The sequence below is a fragment of the Natrix helvetica genome (assembly GCF_964273705.1).
Source record: "Natrix helvetica genome assembly, chromosome: 1".
Lineage (NCBI taxonomy): Eukaryota > Metazoa > Chordata > Lepidosauria > Squamata > Natricidae > Natrix > Natrix helvetica.
The window spans coordinates 302,266,480-302,281,982 of record NC_138548.1 but is presented as its reverse complement, the minus strand read 5'-3'; the positions used below and the strand labels follow the sequence as shown (position 1 = coordinate 302,281,982).

The following is a 15,503-nucleotide window of genomic DNA, read 5'->3' as shown; positions in this document are numbered from 1 at the left end:
CAATAGTAGATATCAAAATTAAATGTTTAATAAATAAAAATCTCATAATTTCACATTAGTATCATTGAGAGCAATTTGATTGTGCCACAATTTAAAAAACTCTGTTCACTAAATAGTACACTGCTATTCAGCATTCTTAAACTTGTAAAGTTGATGAAATATTATATAAACATCTAAGTTAAATATGACTTTAGAATTCAAATAAAGACAAATAAATACTTATATCTCCAAATCCAGTCATCTATACTTTTTCCATGCACACATATACCCCACCATTTTATCTCTATAACACTCTATAAAACAAGTAGATTTGACTAAATGCTAATGAGTGGTCCAAGGATCCAGTGTGTTTTTATCATTTTAAGGAACACTGAAAACCCACTTATTATATACTATGCTGTATAATGAATATATGAATAATGAAGTACTTATATGTTTACTTAGAAGTAAGATCCGCCAGATGCAATAGAGATTACTCTTAGGAAAGTGTACATGGGACTGAAGCCAAAGGATAATCCTCCTGTTTAACAAAATGTTTTATTCTAACCCTAGTCAAATGCTCTAGCATTCTGAAGATCCACAATTGCATTTAATTTGAGAATAAACAAATTGTACCAATTTACAATATTCTCATATCCTGATGAATTAAATTATTAGCGTCTCCCTCTATATTCTTTACAAATAGCTTGTTATACTTATTGGAACTAAATATTTTATATCTCAAGACTAGATCAAAACTAATAGTCCCTTATATAAAATTTAAACTTTTTGTTCAAAAATGATTGTATTGTGACTAGGAGCAACAAGAAATTGTTCAATGCATTTAAAAAAAACTTAAAACAATTTAAGAACATAACCAATCAATGTTTAAAAAAGTCCATCTCAAAAACCTGAATAATTATAGTTTGCTACCTATATGATATACTACCAGAGTATGTAAGATATACTAGTAATGTTCAATATTGCACACTTTGAAATCTACTGGATATAAACATTCCTCCCCCAAATATACAAATTTGCAATGCCAAAGAAATTTCCTACTAATATCAGTAATGCAACCATGTAGAAAAATTCAGTCCCTAGTGATTTAAGTAACAGGATATGTCCAATCAGAGTAGATATTTATGTAGAGTAGAGCTTTGCAACCTTCTTAGGTTAGTGGAATGTTTGACATTTCAGAAATATAGTTAAGAATTTTAAATTCTCTGACACCACTGGTATTTACTATATACTTACTAGCATGCCAAATTAGTCATGCTCTGTAGTCATCTGACTCAACATTTTAATTTCTAAGAAAGTTCCTACGTTTTATTTATTTATTTAACAATTTGCTAGTACCTAGGTAGTAGACTCTAGGACGTTACATTTTAGGCACATGAAAGACTCTAAACAAAGAAAATTAAGAAATCTAGTGCTCTCAAGTGTTATTGCCAGCATTAAAAAAAAAGTTTTGCTTTTGCAGCTGCCTATCTTTTTATCACACGAAACACTGAAAAAGTTCCAATTCATTCTCTGTCCGCCCACTATTAAAGATTAAGGTTCACAAGTAGATAACAGATATACGCCAGAAACATACTTGCACGGCAAATACTTTGAGATGACTAATGCAATCAAATTTATCCATTCACTGAACAGGAAAGCAAATATCGCTCTGCCTCAAGCTAAACAATTACTGACCACTTCTGAACCCCACTCCAGTCAGCCTACAGTGGGAAAATCCCCAACTTCCTAAACACTAAACCTCTCAACTTGTTGCTTCTAGATGCAGAAATCAGGGTGTGAGCAGTTGTGAGCCAACTGATCACTGCACAAAGTAAATGACGATTACAAGGCATATTTCATAAAACCCATCAACCACCTGTCAACAAAATCTGCCAACCACTGTCAACTTTCCATCCAGGACAGCATTGTTAAGAGTTAGGCAAACACACACACATGCTGAATGTTTCTATTGGCTAGTAGTATTATACTTGATCGCTTGTTAAAATGTTGCCATAATATTTTCAGCACACTTATCCTTTCAGGTGAGCAGACCTCTTGCTAACATCACATTTCTGATTTTGCAGGACAACAGCTTTTGCAAATGTTTTCCCCGAATAGAGCAGCCTCGGGTGTCTCATTCCAAAGCTCCATTTGTCAATGGGTTCTTGGCTTTTGTTTTTCTTCCCAAAGACTCTGACAATGTAGGGAAAAATGTGAAAGGATGGATAAACTGCAACAATAGTTGTGCTACATGGATCAACCAGGCTAAAGATGATGCCTTAGTACCAACCCATCAACCTCCTATTTCTGATTAAGACAGAAGCTCAATGTTCAGAAATGTAGTAAAGTACTTCAAGAAAACATGGAGTCCTTTAAAACAAGGAAGTCCCGGCGGAGCTAGTCCTCCAAACAGATGTTGCACACAACAGCTCTGCTCTGACCAGGAGTTATGAAAGCCCCGCCAGCCGGTCCTGCTTAAACTCAGCAGCGCTTTGCCCCATTCCGGATTCCCTGCGAGCGCAGAGGAAAGCAGGAAGGAGGAAAAAGGCAGCACCTCGGAGCTTCATATAAAATCTGCCACCCAACCCAAAGCGAGAGGCGGGTGTCAAAGTCGCTCTTCCGAAGGAGGAACTCGAGTTTCTCAGGGGATGGACCGCAGGCTGACGGGGAGGGGTGTGGGGCGAGTGAGGGGGTGACTCTACCGCACCGCCGAAGGAAGTCGGAGAGGAGAAAGATGCTCAAGCCGTCCGCCCGACCCCACCTCAGGACCGGAAGCAGGGGGCTGGCGGGAAGAGCCCGTGTCTAAAAGAGGAATGCCTGAGCCCGCTTCCTCCTTCGCGAAGGAGCCAGCCGAAGTGTTTCCAGCCGAAAAGGGAATCCGCTCCTTCACTCCACGAAGGAAAAAGTCTCTCCGAGTGGCGGAATCCCCCTTGGCGCCCGCGGATCGCTTACCCGTCTCCCTCGGAAGGTCCAGGCTGAGCTGGAAAGGCGCAGGACTGCTCGGAGGGCGCTCCGAGGCCGAAAGCAACGCTCTGAAAAGCGAGAGCCCCGTCGAGTGGGGCTGCCTCCGCGTCGGACCGCCCTCCCATGGCACTCTCGCACCTCCCATTTTTCCTCCTTCGCCTCCTCCCCGCGCGAGCTCCGCTTCGGCTTCTGCCGGACGCGCTCACCTGCTGCTGGGGCTGGGGCGCGCGGGGATTTCCCCCCTCCCGCTCCACCCCCCCCAAAGAGCGCCTGGAAAAGCAGAGTCATCCTCGCGGTCTTTCGCTTTCCTTTTTCTTCTTCTTCCCCCTCCTCCTCCTCCTTCCCGGGCCCTGTTACTTCTCCGCTTGGGACTTTCTCCCAAGCGAGAACGCCCAAAAGGGAACTAGTTTGTACGAGCCTCGCCCTGTCGCTCGGGGCCCTTCCTTCAGCGGCTGCCCTTCTCTGCTCCGGGAGAAGGGCGCGCGCAGTACCTGACACCCCCCCCCCCTGGTGCTCGCCATAGGTGCTTCCTGATCAGAGGCCATTCGCTCGTCTTCCTGCTGAGCGGCTTCTGTGGGGCGGAGAAATGGGGGGGTGGGTAAAGGTGCCCTCGAAGAACTCGTCAGTGAACGGTGTTGGGTTTGGGTGGCTCGTGTGGGGGATGTCCCTTGACTCGCGTTTGTGTTCAGAGCGCTGGAAAAAAGGTTTGAACGCTGGGTAAGGTATGCCTGGCCTGTGAGGAGGGAAAAAAAAGGCTCAGCTTTTTTTCACCATTATTGCAATAATTTTATAAGGTAGTCCTCAACAATTGAGCCCAAAATATATGTTGCTAAGTGAGAAATTTGTTAAGTGAGTTTTGCCGCATTTTATGACTTTTCTTGGCACATTTGTTAACTGAATCGCTTCAGCTGTTAAATTAGGAAAACTTCCCCATTGACTTTGCTTGATAGAAGGTCGCAAAAGGAGATCACTGCAATTGTCATAAATGTGGGTGAGTTGTCAAGCATCCAAATTAAATCACATGACCATTGCGGATGCTGCAGTGGTCATAAGTGTGAAAAATGGTCACAAGTCACTTTTTTCGGTGCTGTTGTAACTTTGAACAGTCACTAAGCGAACTGTTGTAAGTCAAGAACTATCTGTAGTCTTGTTGGATGGGTTCTAATAAGCTAACTCTGTCGTAGGCTACTGCAAATGAACCAGCCACAATCTGCACTTGTTATTTTTGTGCAAATTTAGGGCTATTTGGTATTGTTGGTATTGTTGGGCCCAAGAACCTGTATTATTTTCTGGGGTGTTTTCTAACTTTATGACTACATTGTACTTTGTAGAGAATAGGGGTGTATGTACCTTTTGATCACACTGTTACTGGCACCTTTCAGCTCTGCATCTTTCAACTGGAAATGTAGTGGTTTGTATCCTCCACCTTTTTTGGATGGTTTATCCTCACTAGCACTGACTTTCCCCGCTTCCATCAAGCTTTCGTTTTGATGTTGAATCTTTCTTGATACACTCGATCAGAATTAATAGCCAAGTTAAACTTAAGGGAAAGGGAAAAAGAGATCAAAGCTGATTATGATGCTTAATTTACTGCAGTACTCTGATTCCATACAAATAGGGTTTGATGTGATGGTTAAAAGTGTTGGACTAGCATTGAGAAGAGTGAATTTTAGTCTTGCCTTAGGTACAGAAACCACTGGGTGACTTTGGCCCAGTCATTCTCTCAGCCATAGAAAAAGGCAATGGCAAATCACTTGCGAAAGCACTGCCAAGAAAGCTGCAGGGATTTGTCATGTAGTTGCCAAGAATCAAGACTAACTGGAAGGAAAAATACTGTTCACTCTGACTGTATCGCCAGATCTTATGGAACTTCTGCTTTAATTCTAGCTGGTAGGAATAAACTATGGTCCAAAATTAATAATTTGGATAACATAATAGGCAACAATGGTTGATTTGCTTTACGTCTGGATAAGTACAGATATTTCTTAAGCTTCTGCAAATATAAAATCATTCCTTTTTCAATTTTCTACCAGGAAAGCACAGAAGTTGCAAGGAGCCATAGTGTAAATTCACCAGATATTGTCTCCTCAGACTCTTGACTACAGTTTATATGATCGGTCTAAATTTAAATTCTATGTGGAATTCAGTGGACAGTAATATTTTAGTGTGGTTGTTGCATCAAAAATAATTTCAGATTCTAGCATATTCTTGTGGCAATGATTCCACTGCAATGATTCCACTTCATCCATTGCTGTAATAATTAATAATAAAATACTTCATGAACGTATAGTAAAAATCCAGTTTATTTAAATATATGCTTTGGGAGATTTCAGTTAGTGCCTGATTAGAGAAGGATCATAGCATAATGATAAAATACAAACTTTGGGAAATCTGAACGTTCCCAATTCAATTTCCAGCAACATGTCTGACTGAAAGGACAAGGAAATGTAAGAAACTTTTTTTTTTCTGAGATCTTGGAAGGTACAATCTTGCAACTAGGTACCCAATTTCTTTATGGTTTTTGAAACTGATAAGTACACTTGGCTTAGATGTTTCATATTTCTACTAGTCAAAATGTATGTTTAACAGAAGGTAAATTGTTCAAGGACTAAGCAAAAAAACTATTTGCCATAGACTTTATATATGCATTAATGCCCAGAAAAATAGAATAAAATTCACAAATAGTAACCACCTAATACTTAGGAAAACGTACTCACAGAGACATAATATGCATACCCCACTTTTCTCCGTCTCTAGGCAAAACATACCCACTATTCACAACTTGGACAAAACGTGCTACGTGAAGGCTATGCAGAAATCTAATATTAGCACCACACGTTTACTTCCAAAGTACAATGTTAGGCCTCAAAAACCCAACTCTCTGCTGCCCAACACTTCCTACAACTTCTAATGTAGCTTTATCTTTCTCTCCCTCTCACCCAGTTAGATAAACCCCAAACACCTAAGCTAATCTATCAGCAATTGTTATTCTTTAACAATGCCTATTCAGCCTAAAAGACACTGATATGCAAAAAGAGATGAAATCTGATATTGTGTTTTGCCAGTTTTCCATTAAACAAACGCTTGCCTCTTTTACAGGCAAGGAGTAAGGAGCTTGGTAGAAGAAATGGGAAATTGAAGTTATATGAACAAATAACCTGATGTTATATTCAGAAATTTCTTATGATCGTTTTATCACATTAAAAGTTTTGGGTGTCTGCACTGAAGTAATTTTCAAAAGCATGGTTTTACTCTCTTCATTTAACAGGATCATAGATGAGAAATGAAGAAAGCAAATCAGATGTCCTCTGACTAAGCAGTTTCCAAGGCTGATTTTGTATCTATGTAACCAAAGCCACGTTTATTTATCCATGCAGTAGAGTTATGCTTCAGTTGAAAATGATAATTTGCTTTGAAACGAACTGCCTGTGATTATGCTGCTATGTCTTTAATGCTGACTACTGTTTCTTTCAAATTCTCACTTCCTCTTTCCTGACAAAGGAGGACAAAAGTGTTGGTTAATGTCGTGTCTTATGTTGTCTAAATGTGATAGACATTAAGGAGCACTCTTCTTTGGGTCAACTTGTGTTTTTATGTTTCACCCTTTCTGTGTCTGAAATTTGCAACAAATTCTGATGCGTAGCCTTTGTCCAGTTCTTTCATGCTACACATACCTAGTTTGCCTAATTACAGTCTCTCTGTCTCACTCTGTGTTTGATTTTTTTAAACCAATGACATTTTTTTAGTATATGTGATCAGTTAAACAGGAAGTGTGCCTTTTTAATCAGTTCTCTTAATTAAAAAAGGAGAAAAACATTGGCATGTGCTTCTTGGAGGTACAATTATAAACATAACACAAGAGGCTTTGTTTTAGAAATTAGATGGCAAATGTGTACTGCTTATTTTATCCAGTGCTCTCATAAAACCATAGAATTACTCCTGGTGTTTGGAGTTTAAACAGAATTATGCCATAAACAGGGGGAGCAGTGTGGCATGCAGTGAAAAGGGCTGAGCTAAGACCAGAAATAACTGGCTTCTGTGCCCATTCAGCTATTAAGAATGACCTTGTAGTAGTCATCAGAGCTCTTGGGGAGATATTATATTGGAGGGGAGTGTATGTTTCTGGGACGCGTAACCTCTCCTGAATAAATAAAAGCAAAGAAGAAGTGAAACATAAGTAATAAATTCAGTCTTCAAATTAGATGTTACATAACAATTCATTTTTAGAATAATAAGATATTTGCTCTGGGCTTCAAAATAGTGTCAAATTTAGTAGTGAAGAGTAGAAAAAGGTCACATTGAAAGGATAGTTTTGTGCTCTTTTTTCTGGGTTCAGTCTATGTCTTTATCTGGGAAAGTTAAATTACCCATAAGGACTTCAATCTGATGGTTTTGCTCAAATGTAAGAACATGAATTCTTGAATAATTACCCCAAAAACTATTCACAGCTGAACACGAATGTGGAGCCACACATGGAAACAAATGCAACATTTAGCAAAAAAATAAAACCGTTTCCCATAGCTGTATAGCTAAAACTAAGTTCCAGTTATTTTGCTTCCACTTTCTGATCTATTTGTAACCATGTTTGCACAATTTCCAAGAAAATATACACCAGCTTTCCCTAACCTGATGCCTCCTCCACTAATACATTTACAATTGTCATTAGCAATGCAGCTTGGAAACTGTTGGAATTGAAGTTTGGGGTTAATCAGAATGAGGAAGGTGAAGACTGGAGAAAAAGACACTTGAACACAGTACCACAGTTAGCCACTCATCACTATTGCCTGGTTACCTGTCCTATTTTTTTTTTTAATCCTGATGCCTTTATTTTGAAGTGCTTTATTAAAATTTCCTAAATACCACAATAAAATATTGCCAATAAGAAGATATAAGTAACTACTTTCTTTGGGGGAAAAGTCTTATTTTTAAATTAATTAATTTGCTATCCCTTATACCCTTCCCACTTTACCTAATTGTAGGCTAGTAACTAGTAATTGTAGTTACTAGTTACTATTCAAGAGTTGAGGCAGTGGGAGTACTAGTTACTTCTTACCACAAAAGTACCAAGGAAAAGGAAGAATAGTCACTACAGGTTTTCTCCTAATGTGTGTGTGTTGCAGGCAGGGGAGAAATCATATGTGTGGGAATTAAAGATGTCATAGAACAGCTGAACTAGTGTCCCTGCAGAGTGAAAGATGTTACATGACAAGCTCCCTGCAGGTCATAAAATATTCTCAGTAACAGAAAGAAAACCAGGAAGTAGAAACATCAGAGTGATGTGGCATCAGAGTGACACGGCATCAGAGTGACACACAAACTGAAAGTTTCTGTTGAGAAGTTCAGTTCAGTTTCAATTAATGGAAATGACTGTCCATTCTTTTTTTGTAGACATGTGAAAGAAGAAAGCAACACAGTCTCTATTCTTCTCCCGCTGATTGGAGGTTAACAGCAGCGAGACACAAGATGGTTGCATATTTTCATTCTGGCCGAAAGACTGGGAGGTATAAATGCTATGTTCTTTGAACTTGGCAACTTTATGTGTGGACTTCAATTCCCAGAATTCCCCAGCCAGAATTCTGGGAGTTAAAGTTCTTATATCTTAAAGTTGCCAAGTTTGAATAAAGATTGAATTAGTGCAACTAAGTTACAAAAGTAGTTGGGGGCAACAGGAGGCATTCTAGTTGAGTCCTCCATGGGAACAGAGGAAATGGCACAAAGCCAGGCACATTTCCAGACAGAGTTGATTGTCTAGAGTTGCCTAAGGGACACAGTTGAACTGTAAAAAAAAAGTTCCCTTTTTTTAAAAAAGTAAACCCTGTTAAAAGATACACATAAAATTCCATTCCTGTTTCTGTAAAACCTTTCTTTGTTTTTATAGTTTTACTGGTATATTGAAAAGAAAAAGTATTGTTTACTTTAATTACCATGCAACTCAGTATTTTTATTTTTAAGTCATCCTTGCCTTAAAGTTTTAAAATTCCTGTGTTATAATTTTTTTAAATGAAAAAAATGAAGATTTATTTATGAAAGTTATGTTTAATAAAATTTTATGTGCATACACACGCACACACACACAAATTTGTAATATCAAGGATATTTTGGAAAATAGACTACATTATCTTTATAAATGTGAGAACTTCAGTACAGATCAGAACTGCTTCAAAGGGCTCTTCTGTATCCATGTTTTCTATTTCAATATTTGATGTACGATATATGAACATTTATAATACAAACACAGGCACATGGACCCCCTGTTTTAATTATAAGCCAAATAACAAACTAGGAATGTTTTAAGGGCACTTCTTAAAATGTTTTGAATTAAGGTGATTTAAAATGCAATGGCTTTCAAGTATGTTTAGAGAGAAAAATGAACACTGTCTTAAACTTCAAAGTTATGTATTCATTTTGAATTGTGCTCTTTTTCTCAAGAGGAGAAAAGTAACCAGCATATCATAAATGGAACTACGTATATGCCAAAGGTGGGATTCACTTACCTTCCCTACCAGTTCGCAAATGGAAGCCTGAATGCTACCGGAGCCGCCGCTACCGGTTCGTCCGAACTGGAGAGAACCAGCTGAATGCCACCTCTGTTATATACAATACAGGTAGTCCTTGTCCTATGACCAATATTGAGCCCAAGATTTCTGTTGCTAAGCAAGGCAGTTGTTAAGTACGTTTTGCCCCATTTTATGACCTTTCCTGACACAGTAGTTAAATGAATCACTGCAGTTGTTAGTAACATGATTATTAAGTGAATCTTGCTTTCTCGTTGACTTTGCTTGTCAGAAGGTCACAAAAGGTGATCACATGACTCCAGGGCATTGCAACCTTAGTACATGCCAGTTGCCATTTTGATCAATTTTGATCACATGACCATGGTAATGCTACAATGGTTGCAAGTGTAAAAAATGGTCATAAATCACTTTTTTCAGAGCCGTTGTAACTTTGAAAAGGTTACTAAACAAATGGTTAACGAATGGTTAAAGTCGAGGACTACCTGTAAGTGTGGAGATTCAGTTTCAAAAGGTTGCTTGGAGCACATGAGGCAAGAACATATACCTGTCTGCAACTTTAAAGTATCTGTGTGGTTTTCTAGAACCACTTGCCAATAACAGAAGACAGCTGTGCTTCAGGTAAGTTATGCACAACCCTATTATTCATTCCCTATTGAAGTTTCAGCTGCTGGATCTGATGGTTTTAGTTTGCAGGAGAGATTATTTGAACCCAGCAGTAGCAGTATCACGTTCACTTTCTCAATTAACATGACACTTTTTGCATTTTTATATTCATATTGGTATTTATCCACACTAAAGTATGAATAAGCTGTAAGCAACATTTATGTTTACTAATTCCCCAAGAAACTGAAGCCAACTATGAAGCAAGGGTCTAGATCTTGGCTTATTTCTTATTCAGGCTCAAGCTTTGTTTATAAAATAAGCAAAAAATTTAAAGCTTTAACCAGTCAACTAAAATGCTTGTGGAATACTTTTTAGTTTTGGCTGCAAAATAACAACTGCCTTCAAAGTACTAGTTTTCATTGTAGTTGATACTGGCACACCTGTTCAGCAAATATTGTGCTCAAAGGGCAGTTGGAGACAAATAGCTCTGATAATTTCACTAGATATTTAGCTTATTAACTTATATAAGCAAACACGTGGCATGTGTCTGAACATGACATAGCTATTAAAGAAACATTTTTATACAATAAGTACTTACAATAATATTATCTTTCTTATGAGCTGAATGAAATGGTCTGTATCAAAGAGTAAATTTGGAAGAATGTAGAGCAGGATGGGTGTTAAAAACCTCCTTAGGCCCATGCAAAAATTCTATGAAATTCAATTCATGGAAAGAATCTTGAGTAGGTTATATACTTTGCTGCAAATATCAGTAAGCCACGTTATGGGGCATAGGAGCTTCTACAATCTCCCCCTCCTCCCCAAATGATTGCTTGGGAACTATTTTGAATATACATAATCTAAAAGACATTTGATTAGAAGAGTGAGCTCAGTTATAATTGGTGACCTCAGTCATGGGGAAAAAGCTCTGCTCATCTTGCTAGTAATTGTCACAGCCATAGAGGTGTTGCCCTAAAACAGCATTCATCCTCTCTGTTTTACTCTTGGTTTGTGGTTATTCTGAGAAAAAGAGAATGCATTCAGTAATTGTAAAGGTGTTTCCAGGAACAGGCCATAAATTGTGAACAACCCTAGTTGCTGGAAAAACATGGTGAATAAATAGATGAGCTATCTCAGGAGAAGTGGGAAGGCCTTGTCAGGAGATAAAAGAAATGCCCTTAGAGCTTAGACAAAAGGTTAACTATAACCAAGTGCTATTCAGCCTTTGATGAAGTCCAAGGATGTGTCTCATGGCGCTGGTGGGGAGGAAAAGTGATATAGTAGTCTAACTGATTGGTGGTCTAATAGTTTGGCATGGTGACAAGTGGGGCAAGAAAAGTCACAGATTTTGATACATGTTTCAGTGTAGGCTCCCAAAATCCACAGAGAAGGAAGTGAATCGATGTTGACCAGATATTGTGGAGCTGCAAGGCATCCATCTGAGCCTAAACAAAGGGTACTTGTATTGTCTGAGTGTGGATTTAAATAATCCTCCTTCCAGGCCCGGTGTCTCTCCAAAGCAAGGTTAGTGGTAGTAGGATTCAAGTATTTGAGCCACAAGTGTAGAGGGGAATGAGGTTAGGTGCAAAGTATTCTGGTTTATGAGACAAAGCCTTCTTTAATGAGATGGGAGCCTTAGTGGAAAAGAATTGTACCTCCTGGACCTGGCATTGAGGAAGTCTTTGGGAGGTCTGCAATTGTTTTACATTTTGTGGCCAGCTGAGATTTCAATGTGGTGCTTAGCTGCTTTCAGAAAATGACAGCAGGGTAGAAGTGTCATTTTGTAGCCAATTGATCTTTATCAAAACGCAATTCTTATATATTCACTAGAAAAATCTAACCAAATTCAAGCAAGAATGGTTGCCTTATATAAAAAAACTGCCTTATATATATATAAATGTCAAGGCAAGCTAAGACATTTAGAATACATTTTTGAGGAAAAAGAGAATCGCCCATTTAAAAAGTAATAATCAAAATAGATAAACTAAAATGAGTAAGGTTCTACATTTAGGCAACAAAAACGGAATGCACAGGTACAGTATAGGTGATACCTTACTCAGTAGTAGTAACTGTGAAAGGGATCTTGGAGTCCTAGTGGACAACCATTTAAATATGAGCCAGCAGTGTGCAGCAGCTGCCAAAAAAGCCAACACAGTTCTAGGCTGCATCAACAGAGGGATAGAATCAAGATCACGTGAAGTGTTAATACCACTTTATAATGCCTTGGTAAGGCCACACTTGGAATACTGCATTCAGTTCTGGTCGCCACGATGTAAAAAAGATGTGGAGACTCTAGAAAGAGTGCAGAGAAAAGCAACAAAGATGATTAGGGGACTGGAGACTAAAACATATGAAGAACGGTTGCAGGAACTGGGTATGTTTAGCTTAAGAGAAAGAAGGACTAGGGGAGACATGATAGCATTATTCCAATATCTCAGAGGTTGCCACAAAGAAGAGGGAGTCAAACTATTCTCCAAAGCACCTGAGGGTAGAACAAGAAGCAATGGGTGGAAACTAATCAAGGAGAGAAACAACTTAGAACTGAGGAGAAATTTCCTGACACTGAGAACAATTAATCAGTGGAACAGATTGCCTCCAGAAGTTGTGAATGCCCCAACACTGGAAGTCTTTAAGAAGATGTTGGATAGCTATTTGTCTGAAACTGTATAGGGTTTCCTGCCTAGGCAGGGGGTTGGACTAGAAGACCTCCAAGGTCCCTTCCAACTCTACTATTGTATTGTATTGTATTGTATTGTATTGTAATAATATCCAAAATATAATGTAAAAATATTCAACTTTACCAATTAGGGACTAGAGGAAACAAGGGAGAATGGAAAAGGAGGATACCAGAGTGCCCTTTAAAAAAATTGTAAGCTTTAAAAAAAATCCTTTTATAATAATCATATATACATGCATCATTTTCTTCTCTTTTTACTACTTTTTATTTGCATTTTTAATTTAATTAATAATAAATAGTGATGTGAAAATATTAAAAAACCTGAATAGATTTAAAATTACATCTTTTTCAATCAGAAATATTATTTCTGGAATGATCTCATATGTAATTACTGCTGCAAGCCTATAATATGTGCAAACATTAGAAAGATTCTGAAATATCCACAATGGGGGAATGGTTGGTAAAGATGACAGAACTAGCAGACATGGCAAAAGTAATTTCTTTAATTAGAGAAAGATTAACAACAACATTTATCAGTGACTAGAAACCCCTTATGTACTTTTTGCTGGAAAAAAATGAATGTGTGATTTATGGATTTGGAGATTAAGAAGGGTGGCTTGGGGAAAGAAGGAAATTATATAACTTTAGAGAGAGAATGTAAAATATAAATGTATTTATAACCACTGTCAAGAAGATCAGAAGTAACTTCTCTAACTTCTCTATAATTTTCCTCTTTTTCTTTTTAAATTTCTTTTTCCTTTATTTACACTCTGTTCAATACATCTTTGTTTATATATATATGTGCGTGTGTTTGTGTGTGTATGTGTGTTTATATATATATGGTTTTTTGTGTGTATGTATGTATATATATATGTGTGTGTGTATGTGTGTATATGTATAGACACACACAGTATATAATATGGGGTTTAACATTGGAATCTATATATATACATACATACATACATACATACATACATACATACATACATACATATATATATATATATATATATATATATATATATATATATATATAATATATATATATATATATCTGTCTGTGTGTGTGTGTGTGTTGTATTTGTACTGATAAATAAATAAGGGAGACTAGTAAGATGTATTTCAAGCTATTTAGCTCTCATCAGCTAGCCATACCCTTACTGGGATTTGAACCTGGGCTGTATTACATATTAGGCAGGAGTCTTAGCCACTAAGCCACAGGCTCTCCTCCTTATCAGCTGAGCCAGGGAAATAGGTATGTATTTGTGTTACAAATACCAGTAAGGGTATGGCTAGCTCATGAGAGCTAAATAGCTTGAAATAGATCTATACTAGTCTCCCTTTATTTATTTATCAGCACAAATACAACACAAACATAACAAAGGCAACATTAAAAATAAAAATATGGTTTTCTGCCTGGATGGTCTTCTGTAATGAGCCGAAGGACAGAAAGAGGGAGTAGTGAGCTCCCTCCCATATTTGGGCATACCAGGGGTTGTAACACAAATACATACATACATACATACATACATACATACATACATACATACATATTTGTTTTCGTAGATTTTCACGGGTATAGTTATATATTTGTTTTCGTAGATTTTCACGGGTGTAGGTATGCTGGTCTTGTTGTATAGGTGGGAGGTATCACGTTTATTCATGTTGTGGGGGTGTTTCTCTATTTCGATGGCTTCCATAATTATTCTCTTGTTGAAGTGTTCTGTTTTGGATATTAACCTGGTTCCTTCAAAATTAATTTCATGTCCTGTAGCTTTAAGGTGCTGGAAAAGGTAGGACGTTTTTTCTTTTTTTCTGACTGCGTTTTTGTGTTCTGTGCTGCGTGCATTTATTCTCCTGTTCATTTGTCCTATGTATGTTGCAGGGCAGATTTTGCATGGTATTTTGTAGACTCCTTGGTTTTCTAGCTGGATTTTGTCTTTGGGGTTTCTTAAGATGTTGGCTATTTTTTGGTCGGCGTTGAAGGCTGTCTTGATATTGTTTTTCTGGAGAATTTTGCTGATTCTATCTGTGGTTGCTTTGATGTAAGGGAGGAGGGTGATGCCGTTGTCCTGTACTGTGTCTTGGTTTTCGGGGGGAGTCTCCCTTTGGATTAGGTTGGTAATTGTTTTTCTTTGGAATCCGCTGGAGATTAATACGTTTGTGAGAGTGTGTAATTCAGTTTTCAGGTGGTCTTTGTCGGCTAGGTGTTTGGTTCTGGAGATGAGGGTCCTGGCTACAGAGTTGATCTGTGCAGGGTGGTGATGGGATTGTGTGTTTAAGTAGCGGTTGGTGTGTGTTTTTTTCTGATAGATGATGTGTCCTAGGGAGCCATTGGGTTTTTTATAGATTAGGACGTCCAGAAAGGGAAGTTGGTTGTTTGCTTCTATTTCCTCCCTTTTCCAGCCCCTTAAAGCTACAGGACATGAAATCAATTTTGAAGGAACCAGGTTAATCTCCAAAACAGAACACTTTAACAAGACAATAATTATGGAAGCTATCGAAAGAGAGAAACACCCCCACAACATGAATAAACATGATGATACTTCATACTAGACATCTGGAAATAGCCCTAGTCAACAAATGAGCCCCACCCACCACGCAGGCCGTTACAACACAAACCAACAGACACACAGCCAGCACCAATCAGCACAATCTACCAATCATGATACAACCACACATCCAATCAATCCACTTACTGAAACAAAGCCAGCACTCCACAAACCCCCACCAAGATTTATAGAAAGACGGCAGCTCCGACC

At 38.2% G+C, this 15,503-nt stretch overlaps 1 protein-coding gene and 1 long non-coding RNA gene across 3 annotated transcripts in view; one reads left to right on the top strand and one right to left on the bottom strand.

Moving 5' to 3' along the window:
- The window catches only part of PRKCD (protein kinase C delta), a 68,687-nt gene extending 65,515 nt beyond the window's left edge, over positions 1-3,172 (bottom strand). The window contains exon 1 of one of the 2 annotated variants that reach the window (XM_081934763.1): positions 3,153-3,172. The gene's annotated coding sequence lies outside the window, so the exon portion shown is untranslated. Of the gene's footprint in view, positions 1-2,934; positions 3,065-3,152 lie in introns of those variants that run through there. The other variant, XM_081934762.1, reaches the window with a different exon arrangement.
- A 507-nt stretch (positions 3,173-3,679) lies between these two features.
- On the top strand, positions 3,680-10,021 carry LOC309382845. The gene is made up of 3 exons (XR_014173718.1): positions 3,680-3,740; positions 8,335-8,447; positions 9,376-10,021. It is a non-coding gene; the product is annotated as an uncharacterized lncRNA (long non-coding RNA).
- The last annotated feature ends 5,482 nt before the right edge of the window (positions 10,022-15,503 follow it).